Source organism: Leptonychotes weddellii, chromosome X (assembly GCF_054177405.1).
Source record: "Leptonychotes weddellii isolate Sample4059 chromosome X, ASM5417740v2, whole genome shotgun sequence".
Classification (NCBI taxonomy): Eukaryota; Metazoa; Chordata; class Mammalia; order Carnivora; family Phocidae; genus Leptonychotes; species Leptonychotes weddellii.
The window spans coordinates 5142799-5153775 of NC_138385.1; the positions used below are offsets into that span (position 1 = coordinate 5142799).

At 39.4% G+C, this 10977-nt stretch overlaps 1 pseudogene; it reads right to left on the reverse strand.

Moving 5' to 3' along the window:
• Positions 1 to 1313: 1313 nt before the first annotated feature.
• Positions 1314 to 2506, reverse strand: LOC145717924 (large ribosomal subunit protein eL31 pseudogene; annotated as a pseudogene).
• Positions 2507 to 10977: the final 8471 nt, after the last annotated feature.

A 10977-nucleotide genomic window follows, 5' to 3' on the forward strand; every position in this document is an offset into this window, starting at 1 on the left:
GGGAATGTAAAATGGTTCATCCACTGCAGAAAACATGATGGTGGTTCCTCAATAAGCTATTCATAGAATTACCATACCTATGTATGTGTTTAAAAGAATTGAAAACAGGCGTTCACATTAAAGCTTACACACAAATGTTCACAGCAGCACTATTCACAATAACCAAAAGGTGGAAATAACCTAAGTGTATATCAATAGATGAGTAGATAAACAAAATGTGGTCTATCCACACAATGAAACAGTATTCAGCCACAAGAAAGAATGAAGTGCTGAGTACTGATACATGCTACATGGGTCAATCTCAAAAAGTTTACGCTAAATGAAATAAATCAGTAGCTAAATGCCACATATTGTATGATTCCATTTATATCATATATCCACAGTAGGCAAATCCACAGAGGATTTAGAGGAGAGGAAAGTGGAGAGTAACTGCTTAATGGGTATGGGGTTTCCTTTGGGGTAATAAAAGTGCTCTGGAACTAGATAGTGGTGATCGATGCACAACATTGTGAGTGTACTAAATACTGCTGGACTGTACACTTTAAAATGGTTAAAATGGTAAATTCTATTACATTTTATCGCAATTTTTTTTAAAGATTTTATTTATTTATTTGACAGAGAGACACACAGCGAGAGAGGCAACACAAGCAGGGGAAGTGGGAGAGGGAGAGGCAGACTTCCCGCGGAGCAGGGAGCCCGATGTGGGCTCGATCCCAGGATCCTGGGATCATGACCTGAGCTGAAGGCAGACACTTAACGACTGAGCCACCCAGGTGCCCCATTATCACAATTTTTTAAATGTCAAAAAAAGTCTGAAGAATGACATTTATTTTTGTCCAAAATAAGATGGAATTTTAATCAATAGGAGACTGAAACAATTCTTTCCTTTCTTCCTTCTTCTTGGATTTTCTTTCCTTTCAGCTTATTTTTCCTATATAGTATAAAGCTATCCCTAAATTCCTTTGTTTGCATTATAGCTCGTAGATGCCATACCCTTTTATTTTTTCTTTTATTTAAAGCAATTGAACCTACCAGTACAAGTCACATTATTTTTAACAAACTTTTGTTTTTATTTTTTTGCAGTTTTATACCTTTATTTGACAATCAGTGGTTAGTTCTCATCCACATTAACTGTCTGTAGATCTTTTTTTTAAGATTTGATTTATTTATTTGAGAGGGAGAGAGTGTGCATGTGCACAAGTGAGAGGAGGGGCAGAGGAAGAGGGGCAAGCAGACTCCCCACTGAGCTGGGAGCCCAACTCAGGGCTTGATCCCAGGACCCTGAGGTCATCACGTGAGGCAAAGTCAGATGCTTAACAGACTGTGCCACCTAGGTGCCCCTGTAGATTTTTGAAAGTGGTGACAGGTACATAGGGAACCAACGTATAGAACTTGTTTGGTGAATCTTCATTCTCATTACATTTTCTGGACAGCCGCACATGGATACAGTATAAAACATTCCTTATTCCTTTGGCCCAGACAGCTTTGTTGAGCCTGGTGTCAGTGCGCACATCTGGAGTTCCCATCTACTCCATGGCACATTTCTGGATCTCTTTGAGTGCCCGAGGGGCACGCATCTAGAAACCCACTCCATGGATGCGCTTGTGAATGTTGATGGTGTTTTCTCTGGTCACTACCTCGTTGATGGCAGAACGGCCCTTCTTCTCATCACCCTTCTTCCTCATTCTGCCCAGCCCTGGTTGGAAAGGAAGAGCTAAACAAACCTGTATTCTTTTTTTTTTTTTTTTAGAGATTTTATTTATTTATTTGAGAGAGAGAGAATGAGAGAGAACACATGAGAGGGGGGAGGGTCAGAGGGAGAAGCAGACTCCCTGCCGAGCAGGGAGCCCGATGTGGGACTCGATCCAGGGACTCCAGGATCATGACCTGAGCCGAAGGCAGTCGCTTAACCAACTGAGCCACCCAGGCGCCCCAAACCTGTATTCTAATGGTGCCTGCCTACCATGTGTCAAGCACCATTCCAGGCATTTGGTAAACATTTTCTCAATTAATATAGGAGACAGAGGTTTTTAAATTAGAAACAGCAACAATATTGCTTGAGATCAATCTTGGAAAGGAGAAACGTAATTAGAGGTACCAAAGGTGAAAGACCAACAAAATGAATCTAATTTGGAAATGCTCATTTTCATCCTAACAGATGCATTCATTCATTACTAAAATGAAAATTTACTGAGTATCTACAGTGTGGCCCTGGTGGAGATAGCAGAATGATGTAACAGATTCTTCCTGAAGTCAATTTTGAGGGAACATTACCAGTCACAGAGTCATTGAAACAAATGTAATATTAGTCTACAGATGTGAAGGATTAAGCAGAAGAATGTGTTAAACCCCGTTGGAGGGTGGGTGGACAAGATCATTCCCTACATTTCCATATTTGTGTGTGTGTGTGTGTGTGTGTTTCTTTCTATGTAATACACAGGAGTCTCACTGTTATACCATCCTTGGGGTCAGAGCCAGAGAACTGCTTGGTTAGTGGCGAGTCCATGATTCACCAAGTGTTTCTAGCACTGCCAGTAACTGAATACTACATTGGACCTGGTCCAAGGTGGGTTATGCCAAACTCTGTGCTATGTAGTGTATAGAGAGGATCATGTGATATTTGGAGACCCATATGTTGTGTTCTGGCTCCAAATTTTTTACTTTTCTATTATTGTGTAATACAAGATCTTCCAGACAAGAAAAAAGTTGAGCTATCCTATTACTCCTGATGCTCATGACTCTTAGGTATATGTTAGGAGGATACATACAGTACAAGAAGAATATTCTTAAAGCCCCACACATGCACATCACTGGAACTTGAAATTAAGGAAATAATGAGAAAAACAGCAACCATGAGTTCTCTGCAGAACAAGGCCGGTCTGCAAACAGAGCAAAAATTACATGAAAGACACAAGTGAACCACACCCCAAATCTGAGAGTTTCTGCTCAGTGATGGAAGCTTCTGATAAGTTTCTCTGTTCATGCTTTTATTTTTATCATTTCTAAGCTCAACTATGAAAACAAGACAATAAGTCAAATATAAAGCAAAAATGGGAAGCAATTGTTGAACAACCGAACAAGAAGAAACCTGAATTGGAAAGGGCTAGAAAGAGCAAGGGCTCTGTAACGTATAGAAAGCCTTGGGATACTTTCTGGATTTTTTACTCTCTTTCTTCACACAGGCTGAGTGGAAGCGCCTCAGTACTTGCCATTTTGGCTTATTAGTTAACCTCTGCTCACACCTTCACTTCAGAGACATGCATGTATACATAAAATTGTCAGCCCCAAAGAATAGATTCAAAATATGTAAGATTTGAAACATTATTAGAAAAATACTATCTTGCTGTGGTGGGATTCTAGAGTACATAAAGGGCATTCATATCCATTGTCTCATCGGATATTTAACCTCAATAATTTGAAATCTTTTCATCATATATTCACACTAGTTCACACTAGTATTTTCTAAAGAACTGCATTCTGTATTTCATAGATGCTATCTGTCACTGTCAGTAAATTAACTTTCACAGTAGCCTTAAAATGCCGATCCCTACATGAAAGGCAAAATTAAAAACAACAACCTCCAATTGAAAACCCTATTGAAGGCTATAAAAACCTTTGTTAATGGACTTGGTATTCAATAGCAACAATGGGCACAGTGGTTCCATATACTAGGTAAGTGCAGATCGAGCCCCTCCAGGGAAATAAAACAATAGAACCTATGTCTGGGGGACCCAATTTTCATGCCAGCAGTTAGCTTCCTTGCACTTTTAAAAATGCAAACACCTTGCCCTCATGTGCAGCGCACCTGGTTGGCTAGCTAACTTCTCACTGTGACCGGAAGCCCACCTAATGGCACCTGTATAAACAGAACCTGGTTGTGATTGTTTTCTGAATGGGGCTCATCCAATGTGCAGTATTACTATGGACATGTCCCTTCCTTATTCAGGCACACAAGTCACTAAGGACTTAGAGGAAAGAGCATTTGCAGTCTCATTTTGCAAGGGTGAGCGGGGGGGCGGGGGGGCGGGGGGGTGTTCTTTTACTACTACGATAAAGGAGGGGTAAAGGAAGAGAGCCTTTTTCAATAAATATACTACTTATAAGAAAACCTGAGTACTGAAACAAAATTGAAAAGGAAAGCACATTTATCAGGGGGGGAAAGATTTATTCAAACATTAAAGCTCTCATGTTACCTCTGTTTTCGTTTGAGATACTCGTATTTTAGTACCTCTGCGTTCTAGCTTCTCCTCTTACTGGATACGAAGCTAAGTTTCTACCCCTTGCTCATGATTCTGCTGTCGGCTAAATGATCAATCATGCTATCGCCAATTTCACATTGAGACTTCACGGCAGGGTGAAATCAGAGAACAAAATGGCTGTGGGGGAAGAATTTGTTTAAATACCGCTAGTTTAAGAGCCCGGATAGCTCAGTCGGTAGAGCATCAGACTTTTAAATACCGCTAGTTTGGGGAGCTGGCAAATTGGTAAAAAAAAAAAAAAAAAAAAATGATGGAAAACATATGAAGTGTAAATGCATCTATCTTTAAGGCAGATCCATTTCAAAGCTTTCCACAGGACGAAAGTCATTGTGTGATACATCTCAGTGTTTAGACTAGTAAAATACCATAATCGGGTTGCAACTAAATGCCAATATTTCAGTCCATCGACTGTGAGCACTGATTTGTATTTACTGCATGTCTTTTAACTATGTGAATACAATGAATACACTGAAGGCTACTTCTGAAATGAATCTTGATTTTATATTTATAACCAGAAAAATGTTTTAAGAAAACCCAATAGCTGCAAATGCCAAGCAAGAGAAATAAAAGCAATCAGAATGAAGCCCTGTAATATTTTTGAGTAACTGATGTTAGAACCTATTCCGTATGTGTGAAGTCCCATTTGCAACAACAGGAGCTGGAAGAGAGAAGGAGCTCTATGTTATGAATACTCCAGCAGCAGTTTGGAAGCAAGATATTCAAGGAGAAAGCAGGCAAGCCTGGGTTCTGATTCAGAATGGAATCTCTTCCATTTCACTTCAGCAAGCAAGCAATGCCTACTTCTTTTAATATTGATATTATATTTAAATGCAAGTTTTGAATGACTGCTCTCTAAAGATTCAACTGATGGAAATGATCTACTACTACAAGGGCAGATCACTCTTGCTTAAAATCAATCATTTTAACTCTGCCTTTGTCATACATTCATGATATAAACAATCCTTTCTTCAAGGAAGGCCTGCCATTAATTCTAATCTTATAGTGCTCTCTACTGGTGATAAATTATGGGAAACCTCATTAGATATCGAAAGGTCTAATTAACTTCTCATCTTGGGCTCGTATCACCATTCAAGTCCAGCGTGGCACCTCCTAGTTCACCACACTGGGCAGAATCCAAGGCACACCAAGAATCTCCCTCCTTGAGAGACATATGCATCTCCCTGTGAACCACGGCATCAGAGGCTCTCCACGCGGGAGAAAGAGTCCCTGACTTGGAAACAGGGAACATTTAGGCAGCGTGGCTGCAAGGCAGGTCGAGTAAAAATCAGTGAGTGAGGAATCAAGAACTGGATTGGAATCCTGGCTTTGGGCCACAATAGCCCTGTGACTCTGAGTAAGTCATTTTACCTTTTCGAGCTTTAATTTTCTCATCAGTAAAATAGAAATGACAATTCTCATGCTACCTATTGTACTGGGCTATTGTAACAAATGAGATCATAGGTAAGATCATACTTAGTAAGAATTATTATTATTACCATTATCATTACAGTAAAAGAGACACTATTTTCATTAAATCAGTGAGCTTTAAAGCTTTTAAGGTTTTGATCAGTGAGATTTTTTTTAAAACATAATCTCAAATGGAGATTTAATATATCAAACTGATTTTGCTAGGTGTATTATACGAGTTCAAAGGTGAGACTATTTACTTATTAATCAAGTCCGTTAATGACAAGAACAAAACTGTCTGGGATATACAGAAGTTTTGAAATCCGGTGTTGTGATTGTCAGTTGAACTGGCATTTGCCTCAACATCTAATTTGTTTCTGGACTTCTTTGGTTGCCTCGTCTTGGAAAAATGATAATTCACATAGCTAAGGATCTGTACACATGTGCCAAGTAGTGACCTCACGTGTGCTATTCTATGGGCAGGAACATGCCTCAGCTTGACATTTCAGCCCCTCTTAATCTCAAGTGTAGCTCCTGTTAATCAGCAACATATTCAAAAACTTTAAACCAATAAATACACGCACATCCAGAGCAAGAGTTTGACCGCAAAACCTGCACAAAAAGTGTTCTGCACAGAGCACGAAGAGTAAGTGTTGCTGGGCTCCAAGCCACCTCACCCCTTCCTCTGCTTGGACTCCCCCCCCCCGCCCCAGATGCCTCAGGAGACCCCAAGGAAGCAAATCTGGTGGCTTTGGAAGGTAGGACCACCCCTCCCTTCCTCTGGGTATTTAGAAATCTATTTAGGTCCCACTGTAAGCTTTTGGCAATTATTGGTAACAAGGTGTTAACCTGGGGAAAATGGAAATATATGCAATATTTTAGCACTGGGGATGGATTAAAAACTCCTTTGTTGGTTTAGCAGTGTTAGGAGGTATTATTTATAATTTGGCATCTTTATAAAATTACCACATATGGTATATTTACAGTTATAAAAACCCAAAAGAGTAGAGAAATGATGGGGAAATATATTATCTGATAATAAAATGATTCATCATCATTAAGCCCTTCCTCCTTTGTCTTTTATCCCCTGCCCACCAGTCTGTTTCTAAAGAACAATAAGTTACAGAGCATGCAACTTTTGATCTCGGGGTCTTGAGTTTGAGCCCCACGCTGGCCATAGAGCTTACTTTAAAAAAATAAAAATAAAAATAAAGAAGACTGACTTAGAAGTCCCTGAAATTCTAAATTTGGGTTTACATAAAACCAGTCTGTTTCCTACCTGTTCTATTCAATGAATTATAAATGTGACAGATTTCATTACAATACATACATCACTTTCACATATGTGTGACAACCCCTGCTTATAAACACTTCAATAAAGTTTGTAACATATATAAAAGGAAACACTGATACAAAATGATACTGCTAATGACCAAATCAGAGTCAGAACTAGGAATACATGAGACCAGTGATGAGTTGTTTAAAAAAATGAAATTATATACAACTAGGTTATATATTACTAAAACACACTAAGATTACTAGTTATTTAATACTTCCATTCATTCTGACATTTCAAGGTATTCTAACCCCCAAATGCTCTTTTTGTCAAAGTATGAACTCTCAGATGTTGATTGGCATCAAACAGAAAATCTCAAGCAAATGACACGCTCTGACATCTTAATCTATTCAGGTGAGGAGACAAAAGAAGACTGCAGTCTATCCAACCAGGGTGAGGGGCACTGATCGAACTGTAGGGTATTTGTTAGAGCAGCACGCAGGCCGATGTCTCAAGGTTAAAGGTTAAAGGAACTCTTAAATGTAGGGTTTGGTGAAGGAAAGAGTCAATATCTGAGTATAAGAACTGAGCCAAAGTGGGCAGGTATTGAAAACAAACTTAGTCCCAGTGGGAAACTCAAAACCAAACCATGAACTCAGGCACAGAAGCCCAGTGGACATGGTGCGAGTGGGAACGTTGCGATTTGGTAAGCATCTGAGAGAACTAGGAACACCACCAAGCACATTAGACATTCAGGGCCAATGGAAATGAGGCTAATTCTAGAACCCAGCAACCACAAGGATCTTTTGGCTCTGCTCCCATTGGAGGGGCTCAGAAACTGGACTGAACCTTCAAACCTGAGAGCTCTCTCCAAAAGATGATGTCCTGAGGACATCAGGAGATCCACATTTGCAAGCACAGACATCATGAGTGTGCATGTGTGCACACACATACATTCATGCACGTGTGCTTTGGAAACTTAAATCATTTTGTTTTACTCTTCAGACTGACTCCGTGAATAGATGCTCAGAACACCTTTCCTCAGATGGATACACCACCACTCTTGACTCCATCCAGCTCAACGACTCTGTTAGCATTGCTCTAGTTGCTCCCTTGTCCTCTGAATAGCCCTTAAAACCCTAAATTTGGGCCTGCTCTTGTTAGGTTGATACCGCCAGCAGCCAGAGAATGATTCCTATTAAGAATGGGTGACTCAAACCTAATGAGCCAATATGGGAGAGCACAAGCACACAGTTCCTTTGCTGTCCTTGGTTCTTGGATTGGTACATTGCCCTTGTTCGAAAGAACCTGAACTTCTGCCAATAGCTTTGGCACATCCCTGGTTGACAACTTTAAAGCAGGCACTCAGCAGGATTTTCGTTTCACTTGACTTCTCAGGCATACATCTCCTTGGCCTAGACCTAAGCTCAAAAAGCCTGCACTCCCCAAAAATATACTCTCTTTACAATCCAAACTTACATTCGGAAGTTACATGGGACAATGAGAAGACTACACTGATACAGGGAAACATGGTGACTTCCAATTTCAGCCACGCCAGTCATTTGGCATCAAAATGTGCACCAGCTGTGAGAGTTTGGATCTTGATAAGTCAGAGGATACTGGAAAGCTTACAAGATACTGCTGTGAAAATGGTTTCAACCCCTTAATGTCTGCTCTGTCCCCTTATTTTCATATTTTGTTCCCTGTGTACAGGCATAATCTATAAAGAAATGAATGCAAAATCCCATGAGTCTGTGCACAGGTTAGCACTGTGCTTTTGCAAGGCCTTGCAGTAACTTCACCAGTGGACATGGTCACCCTTAATCATCTGCCAACATGTTTCCTCTTAAATGGCTCTAGCAGTAATAAAACTGATCATCATAATACATGTACCATAAAAAGAAGAGAGGAAAGTGAATGAATTTAGAAGCAGGAGCTTCTCTGAGACTTGATCTTCTCCTCCAGAAGTTGGTGAATTCCCCATGGATTTCAACAGGCAATTGGCCTGCTGAGGGGTTATGGGTGGTATGGCCTTAAATGGGGCTTATGAGCTACAGTTCCAAGTCCAGGACCACTCTGCCCTTGTTCATTAGTGCTTATGAGAAAATAAAATACTTCTTTTAATTTTGCTTTTATTGCATTTTTGTGAAAGGAGAAATTATTTTAAGTTTGTGGGGGATAAATACTTTTTCTTCCTTATTATTTATTCATATGAATATTAAATCTCATAAACTCAAGTTGCCAAATTCTAACCTGCTGCTGAGGGTGAATCTTCATGCTTTCCATCTGTTCAACTGAGTCGACAAGATGCTCAGGCCTTGGCCTGTGTTTCCACAATCAAAAACCAGTGGGGGCTGTGCACAGACCAATTACCTTCCTTTTCTTCACACACAACAGGGCAAGGGAAAGAGGATAAGGCTTCAGACACAACCAAGTAATAATCAGGACAAAAATTCTTCTTCCCCACTCAAATGAACCTTGTTATAGATCAGAACTGAGCCTATTATCTAAACAAGAAATTAATTGATTGTTTTTAGTTCCAACTGCCTCTTAATGTGGTTTTACAGGAATTCCATGTTGGAAGTGAAAGGTGGTAGAGACAAAGGTATTTTCTCAAGCAGTTTTCACAGGACTTGAGCCTCTCATCCAGGGCAGATTAATTGATTTATAGGCAGCATGACGCTGGCGATGCTAACAGGAAATATAAAGAGAGGAACTTGCGTTATATCTTGGGCTCAGGCAATTTGCATTAGGTAAAAAAAAAAAAAAAATCATTTCCAGAATTGTCTGTCAGCCAAAGCACAGTTTTTAAATCATAAAACCAAGCCACAGATGCAAAGGTCACCCAGCATAAAATTATGAGCATAACTAGGGGGAAAAAGCCCTTTATGTGTCAAGAACAGGAAGTGATTTTGTGTTTCTCTACAAAAATTTACAGTCAGCAGCTGAAGGCAGAAAAAGCAATAAATTACAACAATTAAATCCAAAGTAACTTGCTGTTTCCATTCAAGGTCACAAAGCTCGATACAAAAGTCATGGCACAATATAAGACAGCAAATAATGTGCAGGGTAAACAATATATATACTTTTGATTTTTCATATTTATTTCTTGTGTACAGGTCCTGTTAATGTCACTTATGAGACAAGAAGGAAGGATTGAGAAAGGATCTATTGCTCCCCATCTGCTATCCACTGACAAAGGTGAGTAGGTCTATAAACAAGCCCATACTCTTCAGTGAGTATTCAAGAATGGACTCATTTCATGCACCGTCCATTTCTGGCATCTCTCCTGATGGTACTGCTACTATTCACAATAATACAAACTCCAGTTTGTCAATCTCCTACTATGTTCTGGGCACTGTCTGAAGTGCCTTCCATAAGATATCTCAAACCATCCTCACAAAGCTTTGGGAGGTAGATATGCATACCCTCATTTTATAGATCACACACACACACACAGCAGGTGGCCCTAGTCACTATTTGAACTCAGGTCTGTCTGAGCTCAGGCTCTTATTCCTAAGACTCTGTTGGTCTTGAACAAAGTAATAGTGTGTCCTTTTCCTGGGTCCTAATTGATAGCTTAGAATCACTGAGTTTGTAACTCATGGTTGGAATTATTTCTCCCTACATGATTTATAATAGTCTCCCCTTTATCCATGGAGGAATGTTCCAAGACCCCCAGTGGATGCCTGAAACTGCAGATAGTACTGAACCCTGTATATATACATATATATATACATATATATGTATATATACACAAAATGGTGTGTGTAAATATATATACACATATTTATATGTATATAAAATATATATAAAATGGTGTGTGTGTATATATATATATAAAATGGTGTGTATATATCCATTTTTCCCTATACATACATACCTGTGATAAAACTTAATTTATAAATTAGGCACAGTAAGAGATTAACAACAATAACTAATAATAAAATAGGATACTTATAATGACATATTGTAATAAAAGGTATGTGAATGTGGTCTCTCTCTCAAAAATACTGTATTGTACTCTACTCACCC